The sequence below is a fragment of the Eutrigla gurnardus genome, assembly GCF_963514095.1.
Source record: "Eutrigla gurnardus genome assembly, chromosome: 2".
In the NCBI taxonomy this organism is placed as follows: Eukaryota; Metazoa; Chordata; class Actinopteri; order Perciformes; family Triglidae; genus Eutrigla; species Eutrigla gurnardus.
Window position 1 is genome coordinate 25,399,796 of NC_139916.1, and position 22,782 is coordinate 25,422,577.

Genomic DNA, 22,782 nt, shown 5'->3' on the forward strand with positions numbered 1-22,782 from the left:
TGAATCTGAGGAAAGGAAACATTTTTCTAGTTTCATTTGCAATTAATGTCATTTCATGAATCTTAAGCCACTTAAGTTTTTAATAAATGGTTCTCAAACAGGAGGCAGTGGTGCAAAAACAAATGTATGTGTTTCTTATATTTGTTTTAACATAATGGGATACAAGTTAGGCTAAGTTGTATCAATGTATTTGTTTCGTGGAAAAGATAGAACCATCAACAGGATATTTCTTCAAATATGTGTGTGCATGTTTGCAACGGAAGCAACGTTTTGTTGCAGCCATCCAGACGAGCTTTAAACATTGGATTGTTATCAGCCTCAAAACGTCCGCTTGTTGCAAGTTTGGTCGTCAAAATCGATATATCAACAGCAACTCAATTTCTGCTTAATCCGTTTCAGAGTAACAGGTGTGTCAGTTTAAAGAGTGCCCATGTTAACTGGTGTCTTTCAGCAGAATGCTGTTTCTTGTAGTAACATACAGTACATGGGTGGTGTAGATAATGAACACAGTGTGTGTGAGTGTGGTTTATAATGAATGCTTTCATGAGGACACCTACATGTTCACCCACAACTGTGAGTAGACCCGGAGAGCCATCAGAGTAATATGTCTTGTCATTATCCCAGTTAAGCTTTCACATATGTCGCATCAATCATTTAAAGTTGCAATATACAATATCAATTAAAGAGCATCTTTAGAGATTAGGTCTTTTCTCTCTCAGCTTGATCTTGAGAAGGGCATCCATGCTGTCATATGTTCTCATTTAGATAACTATTTGTACTCAAGGTTGACTTTCAATATTTATAATATCTATATTTATTTATTAAGCATTTAAGTTTGAAAAAATCATCCCCTTTATTTTAGATCAACAGCGGTCAGTTTAAAAGATTTTCGAGAGTTTGCGGGCGGCGGCGCCGTCTTTCGAAACTCGCCGGGTATTAACGGCGTTTAGTTTCCCGGTGTATCCGGGACTTCCACAACATGTATAAAGCAGTAATAGTGTTTATTACGGCGACGAATGAGGAAACGTTATCAGTGTAAATGCAGCAGGTACCGGTCGGATTTCTCTTTCACCCCGACTGCAGTACGTCCCCGATCCCAAACTGCTCGGTGATCGCTCGCCACAATCTCCCCCTGCTGCATACCTGAACCGCTCAGGGCAACAAGCGTCTTGTCCGCTCGTAGTTTCAAACGCGGAAGTGAGTCGGGACGAGACGTGAGCAGGAGAGTGAGCGAGGATTGGGTTGGAACATTTAGCCAATAGTAGCCATGCAGACCAGATGGCTACTATTGGCTAACTTTTGGCTCAAGTGAAAAATCGTAGACTAGAGCTTTAATACATTATGGTCCATTTAGAGTCAAATAGAATATGCTTAAGGTGGTGGTACCTTGTGATTGACAGGTCCTGTCCGGAAGTTGTCCGTGGTCCATTCCTACAACTTGTTCAGTGTGTTTTCAGTTTATGAAAGTTAATTGTAACATTTTGGTCACCTAAAACTGTTACTCAGTGTTCGGTTCTGCTTAGCTCCACTTGTCACGTCGCTTCTGGTTGCAAAAAAAAAAAAAAAAACCAAGATGCCAATGGCCAACATGCCAAAAACTTTATTGGGATATGGTAACTAACTAACTTATTGAATAGAAACAACATTGACATTTTGATCACGTGCTTTATGTGCTTAGGACTAAACTTTGTCTTATTAATCCCCATTTTCTTTAGCTTGGAATATACATCCTAGATAAGCAAAGGTGCTATGTGTTTAACCGTATATGTACACTGCAAGTGTTATACACGTAAATAAAACCACACAATGGACAATAAGCAGCGACAGGAAGAGCCAGCTGCTGGCAGCTTGCTTCCTCTCACATGAAACAGCTCGAGACTAAAGCATAAAAGATAACAAAAGGATAACGAATTGGAGGTGTAACATTTGCATTTTTGAGTCAGAGAAAATATATTTGCTGTTTATCCCATAGTTCAGAATATCTAAAGGTCAGTTGTGAGTGTAAATGAGCTCTTTGAAAACTGAATGGTACACCTGCGGATCCACTCAGAGCTACTTTGTTATATCTCTTTCTGAGATGTTATGAGGCTTTCATCTTGACATTTCCAATCTGTTTGATTTGGAGGCTTGGTCAAATGGTCGTTTTGAAAAATAATTAGTCATTTGTCTGATTTAGCCGTTTGAAATAAGATACCACATATCAAGGTCAAAGATTCCAACCAATGGCTTGTCTTTTATATAATAAACAATCCGTTAGTCTCTGTGTGGATCGGTAATACCGTTTGTATTAATTTTTCCATTTCAGTTTATTTGGATTATCACAAATTGACATAGGAGTTTGTTTCACATTTACGGAAGCAATCAAGCATAACTTCAGCAATCTTTGTGAAACCCAGCAACCAGGAGAGCTTATCTTGTCAAGCCAGAAGGCCTTTCTTCAAAGTGTAATGTTGGCTCTGTGGCCTTGGCATATATTCGTTTTTAGTAACCTATTACCTGCTTATGAGAAAGTAAGAGCTTTCACAAGTGTTGTTTATAGCTAAAATACACCCTTGGTCCCTCCTGTGAGTTGTTGTTTTTTTGTGCTGCCCTCCTCTCTGAAGTTTCCCCTCAAAAAGTTGTTTCTCTTCACGCTATATGAACTATTTCTTTGGAGCTTGACAGTGTGCAGGCCTCCTTTGTGCCCTATAGCTAAAAATGCCCCGAATATTTTTGATATCTACACAGTTTGTGCTTTGGGCCAAAAGCATCCTCCAGGCCATATGGAGTCCATATGGATGTATTGACAGCACAGAGATGAGTTACATTTCATTTCACATCAGCCGGCAGACTGAAAACTAGAGCTGCTCCGGAGGCAAAGATTTTCAACTTGCTTAAAGTGGGATACTGTGGGTTTTCTCTGGATTTATCAGAGGTCGAGTGTTTGGTAAGATGTGGCCCAAACAACACCAGCTCCTTTAAGTCTCTGGACATCAAACACAAATGCATCATTTCCAGATATATGACTGGTAATTATACCTGGTGGCTTACAAAACGGCTGAATAGGTCATCCCCTTATTACGACCCATATTTATGTTTGTGGTTAGGTGGCGATCCCTCGTGGCAATTGTACTTATGAATGGAGAAAATAGGTCGTCAGCAAGTCAGGTGAAGTAGTATAAAGAAGGAGAGAGTCATAAAGGGAGGATGTTAGGGTTGATGTATGGGTCAAATAAACACACTACTTTCACACAGAACACCACTATTCATGTCCCTTTTGAAACCAAAAGTCAACATATGAACTTATCCCAATTATCTGTTATTTATGTAACTTTATTACTACGTTAGAACATGTATGACTGTCAGTATGTAACCACACCATTTACATTTAGGGCATTTAAACACCATGTACTACATCACATATACAAACTATACTTTTTTTTTTCACCAAAACAATGATATTTTCCTAAACCTAACCAAATAGTTGGCCATAGCCATAACATAACCAAGTAGTTCGGTTTCATTAACATTAACCACACGCTTTAAACAGCAACCCCTTCCCAACGTATCACTGTCACATGTTTAGAACTGTGTGCTTTGAGCTCAATGCTAACGTCAGCATACAAACGGGCTCACAATGACGATGTTAGCATGCTGGTGTTAAGGAAGGAATGTTAACATGTTAGCATGCAAACAATTACAAAATTAGTACTAAAACTAAGCACAGCTGAGGCTAATGGCAAGGTCATTCGTTTTTCTGGTGTTTTTGACAAAACAAAAGTGCACTACATCTGTAGATGGCACTAGATGAAAGGTCAAGGGATCATCAGTTATTATTACTCATCCCAAGGAGATCATGAATGCTTCAATCAAATGTTGTGCCAGTCCATCTAATAAATGTCAAGCCATTGCACAGAAAAGGTGACAACTTTGAACTGCTGGTGGTGCTAGATGGAAAGTTACATTGAACAGTTAATGAGGTACATCAGCCTGGACCAAAGTGGTGGACCGACTGATTGTAATCCCTGGTCCACATTATGATACTGGATGTTCATGGAAGTATCAGTTTCCAAATCATGAAGGTCAGGGCTCACATTTTCCCAACATCGCAATCAAACGAAGGTATCCGGGGTACAAAACTGTTAATGTGAAGAAACACCAAGTCACTGCTGAGGTTCTCCCAGATCATGGCCCAGACTGAGACCGTCTAGCCTGAGTAACCTCATCTCCCTCTTATGATACCTACCCAAAGGTCACATCCATAGGTAAGCGTTGGAGCCAAGATGCTAAATCAAGAGCGCCGTGTGGTCGCTGAGCCCTCAGTTCACCACCGCATTTAAATGCTGTGGTCACATAACTGCATACCACTGACCTTGGGTGCACTGCCTGTTAAAGACGTGTGTGGTTGTGCTCCCAGTCACCTGTGTGGTTTAGAAAATGTGAGTGGTGAAACCAGGAAAGTGCTGGGATTGAAATTCAGTCCAGGACTTTGAGATGGAGAGGCCTTTTATGCGAGCGCTCAGACAGAGTGAGCCGGAACCTTTTTGGCAATCATTTTAACACTAACAGGGCTCCAGAGTGTGACCATTTTGGTGTCACCAAAAATCTGAAGTGTAGCAACCAATGTAAAAAGTTAGTCTGGTTTAGGGTTGCAAAATTCCGGGAATTTTCAAAAGTGGAAACTTTCCATGGGAATTTATGGGAATAAACGGGAATAAACGGGAATAAACTGGACATTTTTAAAATTGATGGTTGGCTCTTCAAAGGGGACAAAAAATATAGCTGAGGAGTTATTTTGTAGCATAATCTTGACTAAAACAAACAGATGCCATTCAAATACACTTGAATATCCATGCCATTCCTCAACCACATGCACAGAGCACACTGCTTATTGCAGGCTATTGAGACCACACCCCCTACTGGCACTGTGCATGCCTCCATCACATGTACAGAAGATCACTAGAAGACTGGACCACACTTTTGAGCCTGAAGCACAAAGACTATTGAAGGCACACATTTGAGCTTCTGGACTAAACAAAGTGAAGTAAGTTTTGATGCTATTATGGGGAAATATATTTATTACAGCTCTAGTCTACGATTTGAAAGGTTTGAAAAGCATCCCCCCCCACCCCCCCCACACACACTTGCGGGGAAAACGATCCTTCCTGCGCATGAACACTGAGCGTGCACGGAGAGGAGGGTCCGAGAGAAAGTGTAGGTACGTGTCCACAGGGGCGATTTTAAACGCGAGTGGACGCGCCGCTTCCCAGTATTGCACGCTTGGCGGGCTGCCACTAGAGGATGATTGACAGGCGCTCTCCTTCATACAATCACGCGCACACTTCATGGCTGCACCTGATTGGACGATCGCTTTCACAGCTGTCCTCTCTGCTCCGGAGTTCACGCAGACCAACATGGCGGCTCGTTTGGAAACTTTGTCTTATTTTACGAAAATAGTTCACCGAAAGGTGTTTCTGAAAACATTTTAAGCGAGAAATAAGCTATGCAGTTGCTGAATCCGTCTTTATTTTAGATCGACAACATTCAGTTTAGAAGATTTTCCCGAGCGTTCCCGAGGCGGCGAGTCGAGCCCGGCGCCTCTGATTAGCATAAAGTAGATTCGACTTCAACTTTATGCAAATGAGGAGCGGCCAACTCGCGCGCCGTCTCTCGACATTCGCCGCTACCAGAATGCATTGCACAGCTTTTCACATAGACAATGAATGGGACGCGGTGAAACACCGCTGCCTGGAAACACCGCTGCGGGGTGTTTTTTGTTTTGTTAAAGTTCATCAGTGCAATAAACATTTTGTGGAAAAAAATCGTGAAAATTCAGATTTTTCCAGAATCGTGCAGCCCTAATTGATGATATTGATTCGATTTTTTCTAACTATTTAAAATGGGTAAAATCGTATTTAATTGTAGAGCTGGATGCAGCGCATCAGCCCCTCCCCCCACTTTCGCTCTGCCTCAAGGTACGTGTCCACAGGGGCGATTTTAAACGCGAGTGGACGCGCCGCTTCCCAGGATAGCACGCTTGGTGGGCTGCCATTAGAGGATGATGGTACAGACACACCAACTCCGGCAGCGACGGATATGGATGCAACGGACCGCCGAACGAACCGGCGAGTGGGCAGTTCTGTGTTCAAGTTGGATCAATTGGATAGACGTCCTGCGAAGTGGGCGGGACTTGAGTTTCGCTCTGCCGTTTCCAACATGGCAGCCGGGCCACAAACGATCTCATTTTACAGTTAAACAACACACTAAAGCATGTTTCTGAAAACATTTGAGGCGGGAAATGTGTAGTGCAGTAACATAATCTGGATTCATATTTGATCAACACTGCCTAGTTTGATAGTTTGAACGAAGTTTCTGGAGCCGGCGGCATTGCGTTTGACGGATGTCATTTGCATAAAGTTCAATCTATCGACCTTTATGCAAATTCACATACGCCGACAGGGCAGTCAACTCGACGTGCTTTATCCATCATGCGGAGCTCCTGCTCTACATAGACAATGAATGGGATCCGTTGACTTGACGTCTGTTGTCGGAGTTGGTGTGTCTGTACCACAGGCAGCGGTGTTTCCCCGCGTCCCATTCATTGTCTATGTGAAAAGCTGTGCAATGCATTCTGGTAGCGTCGCGGCGAATGTCGAGAGACGGCGCGCGAGTTGGCCGCTCCCCATTTGCCTAAAGTTGAAGTCGAATCTACTTTATGCTAATCAGAGGCGCCGGGCTCGACTCGCCGCCTCGGGAACGCTCGCGAACGGTTGCAAAAATGTGTTGTTTAAAGGAGAGCGCCTGTCAATCATCCTCTAGTGGCAGCCCACCAAGCGTGCAATACCGGGAAGCGGCGCGTCCACTCGCGTTTAAAATCGCCCCTGTGGACACGCACCTGTACTCTTTCCAAACACTCAACTGCAGGCGGCTTCCTCCACTGAATCACGTGTTGTAAAGACGCTTTACCATAGGTTGAGGGAGGAGGCAGCGGCAGTGCTGCGTTTGGGGGCGCTTCAAAAAATCCGGAAGGAAATAGGAGCATTTGTGATGCAGCTCGAGATATAAAATGCTTCAGAATCGCTGTGTGTAGAAATGAGATCACGTGTATGTGTGAATCGAGATCGCGATTTTTTTAACGATTTTTTGTGCAGCCCTATCATCAATTTTGATATTCTGGCAGGCCGCCACAAAAAATCAATGTATTGGAAACACTTAAAGGTGGCTGTCGGTCCAACAGCACCCCTCGCCTTGACCTCCCCGCTTTCAGGGGCTGTGGACTTAGTACTCAAGTCGTCCTCTCTCCCTCAGTAATCCCTAATGAAGATAATCCTTCATTTCAGCCTCAAGCCCGGACAACACTGATGGCACTCGGCAGCGCTTGTGTGTTGCAGAACCTGCTTTTTATTTGGGCTTCCATGTTAACAGGTGCCTTTTCTGCATGCTGCATGCAGTTCACAGCAAAACCAGACAGTGAAACGTATCTTTTGATAGTATATTAACATCAGACCAACAGCATTTCTACAGTTTTGAATGTCACAGACATGAAATAAGTTAATGTTATTTTTAACAAACATTCTCTTTTTTCTTTTTGAAAGTAAAAGCCCTCCTCTGCTTCATCTCAGTCTTTTTTTAGGTTGTTGTTTTTTTTGTCCTAAAATATCCTTTTTCGTCAGATTATATTGAATACTTCAGACAAACATTTTTTTTTGTAATTTTAATCAAACTTATTTCACATAAGATTTAATTTTTTTATTGTCTGATGACAAACAGGTTGAATGATCAAGAATGCAGCTTTGTATGACATTTCAAACAAAATACTATTCAATAATCAGTGGGAACTATTATTATGAGACAGGGAAGAAGTTTCCTGAGAGGGGAAGAGAAGGTGGAAGGTGACGGAAATAAAAATTGTTGGTAAAGATTTTATTGTTGTCTTTTTTCGTCAATGATATTGCAAATTTGATATTGTCAGCATCTGTTTAATGACATCGGTGCCGTTTTGTGATCATCATGTCTTAGTCATGGAAAATGACGCAATTAACATGGAGTGAAGTTTCGACATCTATACTCACTCATGTGTAAATGATTGGTTGGATTGTTTGTGTGTCACAAGGCAATTTCGATTGTAACCTTGTAGCAAACGTGTTGTAGCAATGTGGAGCTGGATGTTGCATAATAGCATTGCAATCATCCGACCCATCCCGGCCTGCTTGACCGTAGTGGGTCAGTAAACAAAACCCTCTGGGTCTCTGACTGCTGGTCTAGCTGAGGCCACTTCGACATTTGGGAGGTCCAGGGTGAAGAGGGCTGAGATCTCAGCTCTGACAAACCTCTCAGAGGTGTTCACATGGCCTGCCCTTCTGCCAGTGTTCAACTCACTGCTACAGAGCTGACAGTTTGGTATGTTTGGAGGGATTTTAAGTTATGCATCAACTGTTAAGGGCATTGGGAATGACAACAACCTTTAATGGAGCAAATGATAATGAGAGCCTCTGCTGCCCGACTGTCACTGACGAGCTGAATATGTTAGCAGGTTGTGGGTGAGTGGGGGTTAATTGTTGAGTTGGTGGTATTGATCAGCAGCCGTATCAACTCCCCACAGATGCATTATGGTCCTTCTGTGTTGCGGGTGCAGCACAAATTGAGCTTCTTGTTACAGTAAAGCAATACAATTTCGCTATATGGATGTGGGAGGAATTTGGATTGGAATTTTTCAGCACTTTCCTTGTACACTTATGTTTAGCAAGTGTTCTGGGCTTTATGGGTTCTTTTTCAGATTTGGCAGGGATGAGGGATTCTCAGAGTAAGAAAGGCTTCATAAGGGAAAGAAAGTTAGACTTAAGAGGAGTGGGTGAATACTCTTTATCAATCAATAACACCCTGAGAATAAACGAGGTGACATTGTCCCTCTGTTCCAAATTTAATAAGTGTTCCAAACCCGACTTTTTCCTCCAGCAAAGTGCACTCACTCGCCTATTTGTCAGGCAGCATGTCACTGCTGGCTTTGCACAACGAAGTGTCACATTATCAGGGATTGAAGTTGTCCTCATCCGATCAATATATAAAAGAAAATCTTCTGATGTATTTCTGGCATTAGAGTTTCTCTGATTAGTCTCTTCATCAAAGTGATGCTACTTTGAAATAGCTAATCTTCTTTACAGCTACAGTAAAGCTGTCAAAAACAAATGAATAAGGCTGGGGATCTTTTTCTTTTTTAAGAAATAAGACATTCTTCATGTTACTAATACAAATTAGACTTCATGGGGAATAAAACACACCTTTTCTCTAATTATTATGATGAAAGATTTTACTACTACTATGGCCTGTGTTCATACCAGACCTGGACCAGTAGATGATGGTTGTTCATCTAAACAAACTTTAGACCTGTGTAGTTGACATTACATTCTGCTAGTGCCATGTTTAGGCTATTTTAGCTTGTAACTGATGAACACTGGAATGGTTTTATCAACAAAGGAAAACTAGAAGTTCATGTTGTACCTTACCTCGCCCTCTCTCTCTCTCTCTCTCTCTCTCAGGAAGAGGGATTCAGTGTCATCATTCTGTTTGCTTATTGCTACTTGACCATAGCTGCCACTGTTTTGTAAAAGTTACATACTTTCATGCTGAACTTCTGCAGATACTTGACAGTAAATTAATTTGTGACACTGATCACAGCTGTATTATTATTATTATTATTATTATTATTATTATTATTGACGTAAGGGAAACGACGTAAGGCAAACGAATGCATGATGCTGTTCCTTTGGTGCCTTGTTATTGTCCTAAACTCAATTTACGTTTCTTTGTATGACTATGTACTCCAACCGTGTGTGTCATCCCGGCATTGTATTAGTAGTCCTGTGGTACCGCATCCATTATGAGTCATCGCTGGTCCTCAATGCAGCATGTGGTAGTTAGGCTAATAGGAAAAGCTTCTCTGCAAACTAATTAGGTATAATAGTGACCTGCTCTTGCCCTGCATGAAGGTAATAGCCATCCATAGCAGTGAAACATGCAAGCAGCCAGCTGAACATTTCAAACACTGCAAGTCCAAGGGCTCTCTTATTGATTAAATATCCTGGGATTGTTTCTTTCTCAAGACTGTTAGGATGATCTGAAATAGATCAAGCAGTATCTTTTTTATATGCCATACGAGGAGGCATTTATAGCCCTTTCCAAAAATTCTTCAGTCGAATGCTAAATCGCAACTGGTTGTTTTCATCCTCTGAAGAGTTATAATTGGCATCTTCTATAAAGCAGTCAGTCAGGAGAGGCTTTATTACAGCAAACATCTGCAACTTTACCTATCTGCTTCTTCTGGGGTCCTGTCTTTGCCAGCTGCACCCTTACCTCCCCGAGTGAGAGGAGCCCAGATCTCTTTGTAGGTGAAGAGGTTGTCAGAATAATGAATGCCGTGTATTGGCGACAAGCTCTTGGCAGTTTTATTTCAGCGCTATCGGCTGCCAGATCGCTGTGACCCATCTCCTTGTCACTGTTTGGCCGCCTCGCTCCCAATTAAATCCGCCGTGTTTCGTGCCTGTAACTGTTATAGGTGCACTTCACTTTGTAATGATACATACTTACACGGAAATGATACAAGAGAAAAATCAGGACTGTGTCATATTAGTGATTATCATAACATATCCTGCTGTGAATTTATCCCATTATTGAAGCTACTTTTCAGTAAGTTAGAATATGTATCTCAGGGCAGGAAATAAACCATCATGTCAAGTGCACGAAAAAAATGCATTCAACATAAGGGTGGTTCTATTTTTAACACTTGGTATAACTCAGTAAAATGAAATCAAAACTAAAAAAAAGCTGATTCTTTTACAAAATCAATACCAAACTATGCCAGGAACCCCAGGAATCCTGGGAAATGTATTTCATTTTAATATGGGGTCAGTTCAGTCTCATTAATAATGAATGCACAGAGAAGGATTCACAAATGTATTTTGTGATTTATATATAAATGACTCTCTTCTCACAAATACATTTCGTTTTAAATAAATGTAATATAAATCCATAAATATATGAATTTAAAAAATATTTGAAATTTTCATCAAAAATGTATTTGTATGTTGTTATACAAACTGTTAAACTTGAATTTACAAGACGCTTTTCATTTGTGAACTTGTTTGCATTTGTTCGTGAACTGGTCTGTATTTATTTGTGGATTTTTGAGACTCTCCTGACGTGGCTGGATTCATTCATACCTCACCATGGCCAGAGCACAGCTTTTTCTCTGCGCATTTTGCGTTGCTTTTCGGTAAAATAAATAAGTACAAAAAGTGATTTTATTCTCTCTCTAGCCAACGTTAGCTTGTTTGTAACTAGCTAAATCCATTAGCTAGCTAACGTTAGCTTATGATCCGTTGTCCAAAAACATTATGGCTAACTAGTTAGCTAACGCAAATGCGCAAAATGCGCAGAGAAAAAGCTGTGCTCTGGCCATGGTGAGGTACCCCTCGTGGGAATGCAGTCATGTGATTGGCTGAAAACGAGGGAGGCATCTGATTGGCTACAGAGATTTCCTTGTTGAAAAAAATGCATTTGTGAATCCAGCCACGTCAGGAGAGTCTCAAAAATCCACAAATAAATACAGACCAGTTCACGAACAAATGCAAACAAGTTCACAACTGAAAAGCGTCTTGTAAATTCAAGTTTAACAGTTTGTATATAAATGTAACAACATACAAATACATTTTTGATGAAAATTGCAAATATTTTTTTAATTAATATATTTATGGATTTATATTACATTTATTTAAAACGAAATGTATTTGTGAGAAGAGAGTCATTTATATATAAATCACAAAATACATTTGTGAATCCTTCTCTGTGCATTCATTATTAATGAGACTGAACTGACCCCATATTTTAAAGGTAAAGGTATGATGTGGGCCTATTTCAAGCAACACTAAATGCAACAAGGACAAAATATGCACAAACCTATGTGTTCCCAACTGGACCACTATAATGTATTATTTGGTTGTATTAATAATGATGAAAGATCACCATGTATTTTCCTGAGAGGCTGCTGATGCGTGCTGACCTGCATTCCATTGAGTGCAGCGGCAACACATTCCAGCTGTGATGCTGCCGCCAGACCTGATCACATCACTCTGAGAGTATTTAAGTATGTATGTAGTGATATAATTTTTTTATACATTAGTCTTTTTAGTCTCTGCCTAGAATTTTATTAGTTCTTTTTTTTACTTGATACATCTCGGGAAACAGGAAAGTGTGGATGGATAATCCAGTTTCCCGAGAATAAACCTGATGGTTACTGAGGGAAAAAGAATGGTAAGTAAGGTTATGTAATGAAGTCAGAAACCTATGTTAGCCCACCTAACATTAAAATATCACATTGATTTGAAAGCTAGCTAGCAAGTGAAGTTATGTTTTTTAAGATTAATGTTTCAAAGACAAGGCATCAGCGAGAATCTCTGCTCCTGTCTTTGGACGGTTCATACATGGCAGTCAATCGCCAATGTGCAAGCTCTGGGTTTACCTCTGAATTGGGGATTTTGTCCAGGATCAGGCCATCAAGGCCACTGTGGCTGCTGGCCATATCATTTTTGAAGGGACAAAAGGCCAGACTGCGGCGCCATGGCAGCCATGGCTGTCATAACTCCTGTGAAATGAAAGGACTGCCTAGCCATGACCTTCGTCCTGGATAGGTTGAAAGTAATGAAGGTGCCTAGAGCCTGGTAACGTTCTCGCATGACTGGAAGGCAGCTTCAGAAATTCAGCAGCATTCTTAGCAAGCCAATATATTGGGGGATATTGTGAAACATTCCATTCAACAGCGGGGATATTGTCCTATAGCAAAGATGTACATTAATATGGAGTCTGTATTTGGTCTTAAAATGAGCATTGTAAACTACCTCAGAATGACTGATCTACAACACCTCTGCAGTCCATCTTGTTCAAAAGCATTTCCTGTGGTTCCTTAGATGTCAGGAGGAGAAATACAGGGGAATGAACTCCTCAGATGGTTGGACCCTGCAGATAAAATAAGGCAAAGCCTTCAAAACTATGCCTCCACTGAGAAGACATTGGTGTGGAAGCAGAGTGGAACATCTTTGGAACTCCTCATGCCCCAAGGACCATGTGGTGTGACAATACCATGTCTGGCAGCAAGTATTAGTTGACAACAACCATTACAGGACCAAACACAGACTCCATCAAGCGTACATCTTTGCTAAGGACAATATCCCTGCTTTTGAAGTCGAACCAACAATGAATATCTGAAGCTGGGATACAGTCGGATTGGGTTTTACCAGAAACTAGGATTTACTTTAAACCCATTATCAGGATGAAGGTTGTGGTAGCAACAAAAACCCCAAATAGAATAATGATAGACAGGACAGAGAACAATGAACTGTTCAAAAGGATGCCAAAAATCTGCCTAGACTGCTAGAATATTTGTTCCTCCATTTCTGATTCAGCAACGTCGGGACAACAGGACAAACTACCACTACTGCTACTATACTACTGCCAAGACCAAATGCAGTTGGAGACCAAGGGCCAGGGCTGCACGAGATTTCTGCCTAAAAGCCTATTAAGGAGTTTTTTCTCGCCACTGTCGCTGTAACGCTTGCCCCTGGGTGATGTTGAGACTTTGACATCGTATTGACTCTGAAAATTATGAGCGTACTCTAGTCCTGCTCAGTGTGTTAAGTGTCCTGATATGACTTCTGTTGTGATATGACACCAAAAAATGAAATTGAAATTAAAATTGAAAGCCAATCAAATTAACAATCCTCAGTCCGTGATGATGAATATATCGTTTTTTCATGTTTTCCAAATTGGGATATGATTGAGCTGCACCAGAAATGGCCTCTGTAAGCCAAAGTTCAAGGAGCCATGCGATCAAAGCTTGTCCCTGGAGGCTGTCCAACAACGGGTCTGAGCCCAGGATGAGTGGAATCCAGTTAAAAGCTAGCCTCCCAATGGCATGGACATTTCCCACACTGCTGTTAGTGGCATTGTGTAATTAGCCTTTGATTAATGAGCATCATTTGGTTTTAGCAGGTCAGACTGCTGTAGCTCTCTGTGGGGCTATGTGCACTGTGATATCAAGGGAGATCTGGCGGCATGGGAGAGCAGAATTATCAAGCCCATATTGCTTGTTCACTATCCATTTGTTGTTCAATCCTGTGATGATGATGTGAAGATCTGATTTTAATTTGATCAATTATTTGAAGGTGAGTCCGGTTATAGATGGTGCAGGCAGTGTGGCTGCATGTGGTCCTATGGGGGGGCTTTCCAATAATGTGTTGTGCAGAGAACTGATCATTGCAGTTGATTCAGATTGCCACCTCAGAAATACGCTTGTGTTAAAAGAAGATGTGATACCATTTTCTCGATAGGCCCTCAAAAAGGCAAACCCATCTCTGTAATGGTTTGCTCTTTCTTCGTTTTTGTTGGTAAAAAAAGTCATTAGCAGACCTCAGGCTAGCTTGCTAGTTCGCATTGGAGGCTGACATTTTAGCAAGCAGCTTCTTGCATATAACGCTGATGCATTTAATGTTATGTTTTGACTACAAAATGGTCATTTACTGATGCTACACCATGCAAATGGCCCTGGTATGCTATTTTAGACATGTTAAGATAGGATAGTAGTGGAAAACTTCAGAAGGTTGGACTGAAAGGTTGTGGATAGTTGAATCGACAATTATAAATACAAAGAGAGAGAGACTTTCTGTATCTGACAGCCGCTCACACTCTCTGCACCCTCGAATCAAGTTGTGAACATTGACTGCAACAGATATCTGAAGTCTCCCTCTAACTTTTCAATCTAAAGACAAGGCTCCCGTGGGTCCTGAAACTCTTAAAAGGCGTTAAATTCATTTATCTCAAAATAATCCATTCCAAATTTATTCATGGAGCACATTAAAAAACAACAGTTGACCAAAGTGCTGTACAATCGAATAAAGCAAAGGCAATAAAAAAATAGGAACACAGAAAATAAGGTAATAATAAAATCATTAGATCATTAAAGTGAAAATAAAACAACCCAAAGAATAAAAATGTGTTTCCAGACAGGATTGAAAACCGGGCAGTGTAGGGCCAGCCTTAATGTGCATTGACAGTGTGTTCCAGGGTCTGGTCTTCATTGGCATTAAAATGTATTAAGGTAGTAAATGGAAGTAGCGTGTCTATGGTTTTATTTAAAATCTCTAAATAATTAGCAACATCTATTTTTTAAACCATGTACTGAATTCCTCTTACATTAATGTCCAGTAGATCAGGATAGTGGAACCAACAACGATCCCATTGGTTTGAGGGCAAAATGCTCTGTAGATGCTCTGCCTGTTGGGGAAGTGCTTTATGTCACATTTGGACAAGTAATTGGTGTTATTTCAATGGAATTTATAGTTTGTCTTCAATTCAGTCTGAGTGGCTTTCAAACAAAGTCTTAAACCTAACAGAACAAGCTTTAAAAACAACATGATATATTGCATGTTTTATTATTATATAATATATGACAATCGTTCTGTTTAAACGAAGAGTGTTGTTCTCCAATTGCCTATTTCCTCATCTTGCAGACACGAGGCAACATTACCATCGTGTTTCTGTCTGTCTGCTGCTAAGCAGCTAGTAGCGAACTCTGCTGTTCTAGTTGTGGGCCAGATGACACAGCGGCAACGAAACAGTAAAGCTGCAGGCCATCAAACCAAAACAATGACCCCTTTCACTCTGCGTGTAGCATTTGACCCATTGTTAATAAGATAAATTGATTAGCGCAGCATTAAACTTCCACAGTTCATATTAAACACACACCAACAGCCTCACCTACATGTACGCTCATCCGGCCTCTCCTCTAATCTATAATCCCTGCAGTTTTTTGGGGGATTGTAAATAATCTTGTGAAATTGCAGCAGAGAGCTTTGTGTAACAAAAACCTAACATTTTATTTTATAACGGCTAAATCACTGCTTACGTCACTGCGTGGAGCCTGCACACATCTTTTATACCACAGCCAGACTGCGTCAGGATATCCTTGACACTGCAGAGGAAATGAAAGAACACGGAGGTATTTCCTATGATCTTGTGTCATTTCCTGATGTCAGGAGGAGAAGGCGTGCTGTTCAATCCCCGGCCTTTCTGGTGACCTTCGGTCACACGTGCATCGTGGCTGGTGTGATCTCTGTGCCTTTAACCCGGCAGGTTCCCATGCCAGGCTACCGGCGGCCTGCTGCGGGCCGCTCTGAACTGCAGTGAACTTATAAATCCAGGCCGCTGCTCTAGATTTAGGCTCTGGCTGTGGAGGGAGGGGATTATGGCAGCACCTACGGCTACGGTTGCATAATACTGTATCGTTGTTGTCATAATGCCCAGCTCAGAAATTACAATTTGCTTTTCATTACTCTTACATTTGCATGCTTGCTTACGGTACGCTTTTTCTTTAAAAGGGAAGGCACATCGTTTATTGAAGTAGCTCAGCACTTTATATTCAGGTTCCTTCCAGTAACAAAGTGGCATAATAGTAGTGTTTAATCTGCACTAATCCATATTTCATATTGCGTTTTATATATATATATATATATATAAATATGGTGTTTGGCTTCGGCCAAACAGAAAAAAAATCGTAGATAATAAACACAGATTGAAGGGCTTTTACGGTGATACTCACATGTTCTGTTTGTGTTTTTAACCTGCTGATTATTTTCAAGGTAAATCATTGGTGAGAAAATGTCCATCCCAGTTCCTCAAAGGTGATAATCCATTATATGTTACCCCAGTTTTGCAGCCCTAGCAGGCATCTGTTTTTAATGACAAAGAGGTGAGCTAGTGAGGTAAGTGGAGACCAAATCAGAGCTTAAAAGAGTGTTTTCCAACTGACAATGCTTGTTTGGAGGGAAACATGACTCCAAATGATGAGACAAAATGCTCTTGTTGGTTGGCCTCTGCTTGATGTGTTATTGTTTTTGCAATTTTTGCTAGAAAAATGCATACTGTAGAAAAACCACCCAACCAAATTATTAAAGTTCAAACCAACAGTCCGTTTTACCAGAGGAGCAGATTTAATTCAATTTGACAGTTCTCCGGCATTCTGGCTTTGATTGACTGTGGTAGCCTGGAAATATAGAGAACTTGAGGAAAATCTCCAGCCAACTGTTCAAATATTGAAACAATATGGACAGGATGTCTTATGTAGGCACGAAAAAAAGAGCAAGACCATGACTTCTGTCTTGAGACTGGTTCGGACTCGTATGCCCTCTTGAAGCTGTTGTAAAAGCAGAGCTGTCAGTAACAATTATTTCCATTATTGATTATTCCATTTACTCAATTAATCATTTGTGAAAACTGTTTTTCTTCCTAAAAAAGTCCAAGGTGACGTCTATATCATCTTTCATCGTCGTTGAGCGATGTAGGGATGCTCAGTGGAATGCAGCTGTAGCTGATTTCTACACAAGGGAACATGACAAACAAACACTATAATTTGCACTGAATGTAAACAGCAACAGCAACAATAATTGTATGGGCAGATAACATGGCCGACATTGTAACATTAATGTAACAGCAGGGAAACACTGTCCATCAACTCTGTGGTCTGTTGGATGTCCACACTTAGACCAACAAGGGTTTTGATTCATTATTCTGCTCAGTTTTGGGGATTTGCTCATATCACTTCAATAAAAGTGCAAGCGGACAAACCTAAAGTGCTTTTTGTTTACCTCACGGCATTTTGACCCCGCGTTGATTCTTAATTGTGACAATAAGACACCTGTATTTGTTCCTGTGACACTGACATTTTCCTACTTTGATTTAATCCTGCAATACTCCAAGCTGCCGGCGCAGCCATGAGCTGAATACAAGTCCTGCTCTTGTAATGATCTCTGGGCTCCGCTCTGAGGCTGTGTGTGTGTGTGTGTGTGTGTGTGTGTGTCTGTGTGTCAGAGATAGAGAGGCAGAGAGTGTGTTTAGCACATTTACACTGAACCAGCTGCCCCCTGCCTGTGATTGATAATGTGCCTCATTATTTGTGCCATTTCATCTGAGGCTTCCAGGGAGAGCTTCAAGCTGGGACTGTCTGTCTGCTTGGAATACCTGTTAATGACAGGGGCACATTCTCTGACCGCCGCCTCCCCCATCTCCCCCTTCCCCCCATCCCCCCTGACGCTGGACAGCCACACAGCAGAATAACAGTGAACTCGCAATTTTTGCTTTGGAGGCGGCACAATAACAAAAGTGGGCACATTCACTGCAATTTTCTCAGAATTATTCCAATCAAAGATGTGTAATAATTAATATGAATTCAATTAGAGTGCCACTATTTAGGGTGCTATTTTTGTAGGACGACCCCTGGAAGTTCCTGTTCAGGATTTAACCTGCCTTCGCCCAATGACAGCTGGGATCGGCTCCATCCCCCTCGTGACCCTGAATACAGGATGGATGGATGAACCCCTGGAAGTTAGCCTCACACTGGTTCCCCGGGCAAAAAAGCTTTAGGATTTTTGGAGTCGGAAAGCAATCAGCAGAAGTAAAAATCTAACGTTAGGCTACAAATGATGATGGAGGTCACATGACTTCCAATCCCCACCACAAAGCAAAAGGCGCTTTGTGTTCGTGTTCCGAGTGATGGCGTTGTGTAGTCTCATCGAGTCCCTTGTGAGGAACCAACTTTTTAACATATGTAAAAGCTTCACAATTCACGAAAGGACTTTGTGCTCTGTTTTTATTGATATGACAGCACAATAAATCTGAATTGCCTTTGTATTTAGAAAGTGCTTCCATAATCAGACTGTATGTTTTCCAAAACTCCATGATGGAACAATCCCACAAATCAATATGTCGTGTTTGAAAGAGTTGTGCAGTTTTGCTGCTGCAAAATGATGATTGCTAAATTTCCATAATCTCAGTTTACTCCTTCTGAAACCTTTGAGTAAACTGTTTATTGTCTTTTATCAAGGGAATAGTGAACAAAGGAGTCATTTTAGTTTATGTCAGACTATCCACAAAAAAACAGCTCCTTTTACAACCCATTTCATTTTCTAGTCGTCCGTTTATCACTACACAATGAACAGTTTGTTTTTTATCAGCAGGACATTATTGTCCAAAGCAGATACAAAATAGCTGTTGAAAAATAAATATGCTTAAACATGCATATTGATTTTGTTAAGGTTTGGGCAAGTAAAACTGTAAACATGGAGGTGAGGTTGGGACACAATCATGGTTGTAATTAAAAGAAAGAGGAGTGATGGTAGGAAAGGGAAAGGAAGAGCAGCCTCCATGTTATAGTCCAATGTTGTGTTGACCCGTTCCCCCTGCGGACCTCGTGGCTCCTTAACAACATCACCTGTCTTCGTCCTTCGCTCCGGTCATAATTACTACGGCTGCCGGAGGCCTTTCTCACATGAAGGTGGACAAATGTTGTTTTTGGGAACTTTGTGAAATGATGTATTCTGTTGTTTTTCTTGGGAGGACATCCTCTGTCTACTCCTTATGCTCATTTGTCAGTTGTGTTTGCATAACCTCAATATTTCCGTCTCTATTTGATTCCATTTTACATTCATAACTAAAGAAAGTATTTCCATTAATTATTAATTCCCCGCCACAGTGTAGTCAGACTCACCACAGTTTCATAACAGAAAATATTTTTACACAAATGCGTACCCTGGCCGGGTACATGTCCATGTGGCGGTGGGCCACGCCCTTGAACTTTACACCACCTCTCGCCTGAACCTTGGGGCCGCACTTACAGCTCAGAGCACCTTGGCTCCCTCTGGGGGGACGAGTCCCCTGATCCGGGTGCAGCTGCCAGCTGAAGATGAAAATGAGCATGATATGTCCCATTTCATGCTGTGTTGACGCCAAATGCGAAGCACATTTTGTTGTACAGTGTGGCTGCATACAAAGTCAATGGGAAGATGTTAATGGATGCAAATTCATGCCAGGCAGCCCGAAAGATGTGACACAAGTGAGGCTCAATTTTTGTGATCAGCATTTAGACTCTTCTCCTCTCCACACGGACGTTGCTAAATCAGAAATGGGGGGAAAATATTGGTCTGTGGTCCCCCAGAGCTCTACGATAGTAGCTCATATTAGTACAGAGACCAGACCAGACTATGTAGGGATGTATGTGCATAAACCAGAGACTGTCTATGGTACAAACAGCAAGGTTGCTGCCGTATTTCCGTCTAGATGCCGGTGTGTGTTCACAGTGAATAAACACAAGTGCATCCAATCAAAAGCGAGTGACACGAGGTGAGAATTTTTCGGCATAAGGAAAGATGATGTCCCCCTAATTAATGTTGGTGTTTATGATGATTTACACAAGCAATCATTTCAAGGAAGCTTTGGAAACGGATGGACTTTTAGCCTCACAAGATGAGTAGTTCAAACACTAAATGTGTTCTCTTTATGTTTCCATTTTACAGTTACATTTAGTGTGGGTGTACTCATCAACATCTACTCATCATCACAATATTTGCTGGCTCACTCCCACGCAGAGAGCATAGTTCTCCAGTACAGTTGTATTACAGCAACAGAACTCCCCTCGCAAAGACTTTACTGAGACCAAATGCTATTAAATGGAGGTCTCTGACCCATTCTTGTGTTTGTGAGCCAAACCTTTTGAGAAGCTCAATACAACAAACAGCAGGACAGCCAGCGACTGTCTGTGACTAAAAGAAGAACAGTTTTGATTATTTCTGGTCGTGCTGACATCCTAACTTATCGTCCACACATCGACCCGACTTCAAATAAGGGAAAAACAACGGCGTCAGTCTCTGCGCGGTGATGTAGTACGAGAACATCACCTGTGCCGGCGGAGAGTCAGCGGGGTTCAGGCGGGAGGCAGGAAACGGCCGAGGAAGTGAGGTCAGAGCTGCAGCGTGGCTCTGGAAGGGGTCTGAATGACAGGAAGAGAGAGGAGACGGAGATAAGGAGACAGGAAGACGCTGCTTTGAAAAAATCCACCCTCAACTCTGACTTGTGTCACCCGCATGGGGAGGCAGGAGAGAGAGAGAGAAAGAGACAGACGAGGATCTCTGGATGACATTCTCCAAAGGAATCGGACCGTTCATACATTATTAAACTGTCCTCTGGTTTCTAATAACACAACTATATTTGCACAGCGCCAGGCTGCAGGAAACATACCCAACACCCTCACGGTAGCCCGGTGAGGTGTAGCTCAAAATGCAAATCTGGTTGGGAGAAATGTATGTTTGTTATGCAATTTTTTTCATATCCTAAATCCCCCGTGTGTTTCTGCTTGACTTTTATTCATAGTACTTTTGGTGATATTTGGCAACATTACCTGAAAATGAGCAGACAGTCAATCTGTTGCATGAGCTCAGCTGAGGCCATAACTTTCATGTACTAAGTACAAGTGTGTGGACCATTAAATGAAGTGCCCTCAAACAGCTCTCTTTCAAAACACAAAGTCCAAGTTTGTAATAAATACAAAAACATTTGCAAAATGAAAATGAAATAAACTAAAAACCCACAACTAAAAAACAACCAAATCTAGATTATTGTGCCCAGCTGTTAACAAAGTTAGCTTATAGATAATCTTAGTAGCTAACTAATTAATTAATTAATAATTCATTTTTTGGCATTTTTGGAGGCCCATAACTTCTGTTCTAATAGTGATAGAAGACTAGAATTGGTGTGTTAGTTCATTGTAGTTTGTACTACACAATTCTGCAGGCAGAATCAACATTCCTTACTGTTTGGGTGAGAGGTGGGTCACCAAAGTCCTAAAAAAAATTGACGGCATGTGTGATTTTTCGCTTTTTGGGTGTCCCTAGCACCACGATTAATGATCATATTTATTCTAAACAGGATTATTTGTTATATTTGGGAAATTTGCTCTTGCCAAAATTAATTTGAAGGGTGTGGTACCACTGGTGGGGGTTTTATGGGGGTCCAAAAACCCTTTCGGGCAGAGGTGACTCTTTTGGAACCCCATATTTGGACCCCCAAATGACCATGTGGGCACTTGATGATCCTAATGGGATTTATACCAGATAAAGATACATATTTTTTCTTTCTTTTAATGAAATAAAACTTTTGACTATGAAGCTCCATCATATGAATTATATTCTTCATAATGAACCATTTTGGACATTTTTTTCCGGAAGTCTGGAATGTAGATCAGGGAGAATTTAGTGATGATAAAGCATGAAAATAGTGGAAATAACTTGCTCGCCACGGGCAAACCATTTGAGATATTGAGTGGATATTGAGTGGTGTCATGTACATGGGTGGCTGAGTTGGCATGGAATGACCCAGAACATAAACTCATGTTTAAAATGTTTACTGAGATAATAAATCAAGAGAGAAGTAGGGTCATTTTCTAATTTTATGCAGTGCAATCAGCCTTTTTCTGCATTGGCTTCACTCTCCAGAACCAGAGTAAGTGCCACTGCCGCCTGCAGTGCTTATCTGAGGGCCAAGTGGAGGGTTCGTTTCCACGACACCTCTATCAGTCGGGGCGGCGGTTTCAGCTGTACCGTTGTACTGAAGCGGTGCAGAGCGCCGGCTGTGAGCGAGACACAGGGGCACTCTAATGTACTAAAAGCACATGCATCTGTCAACAAAGCAAGGAGAAGCTCCGACAACAACACACACAGAGGGAGAGAGTTCTCTGCCCAGGCAGATATTATTCCTCTATATATCTATATCTAATAGATGTTTGCTGCTATATTAATGCTTTGTTAATGTCGTATAGAGTGCTCCTTTGAAAGGAGAGACTGAGTTCTGGAGCCCTGACTTCAAACACCTTTTTGTATGAATCTGAGCCACAAGAAGGAATGACTTATCATACGGCACATGGGGCAATAA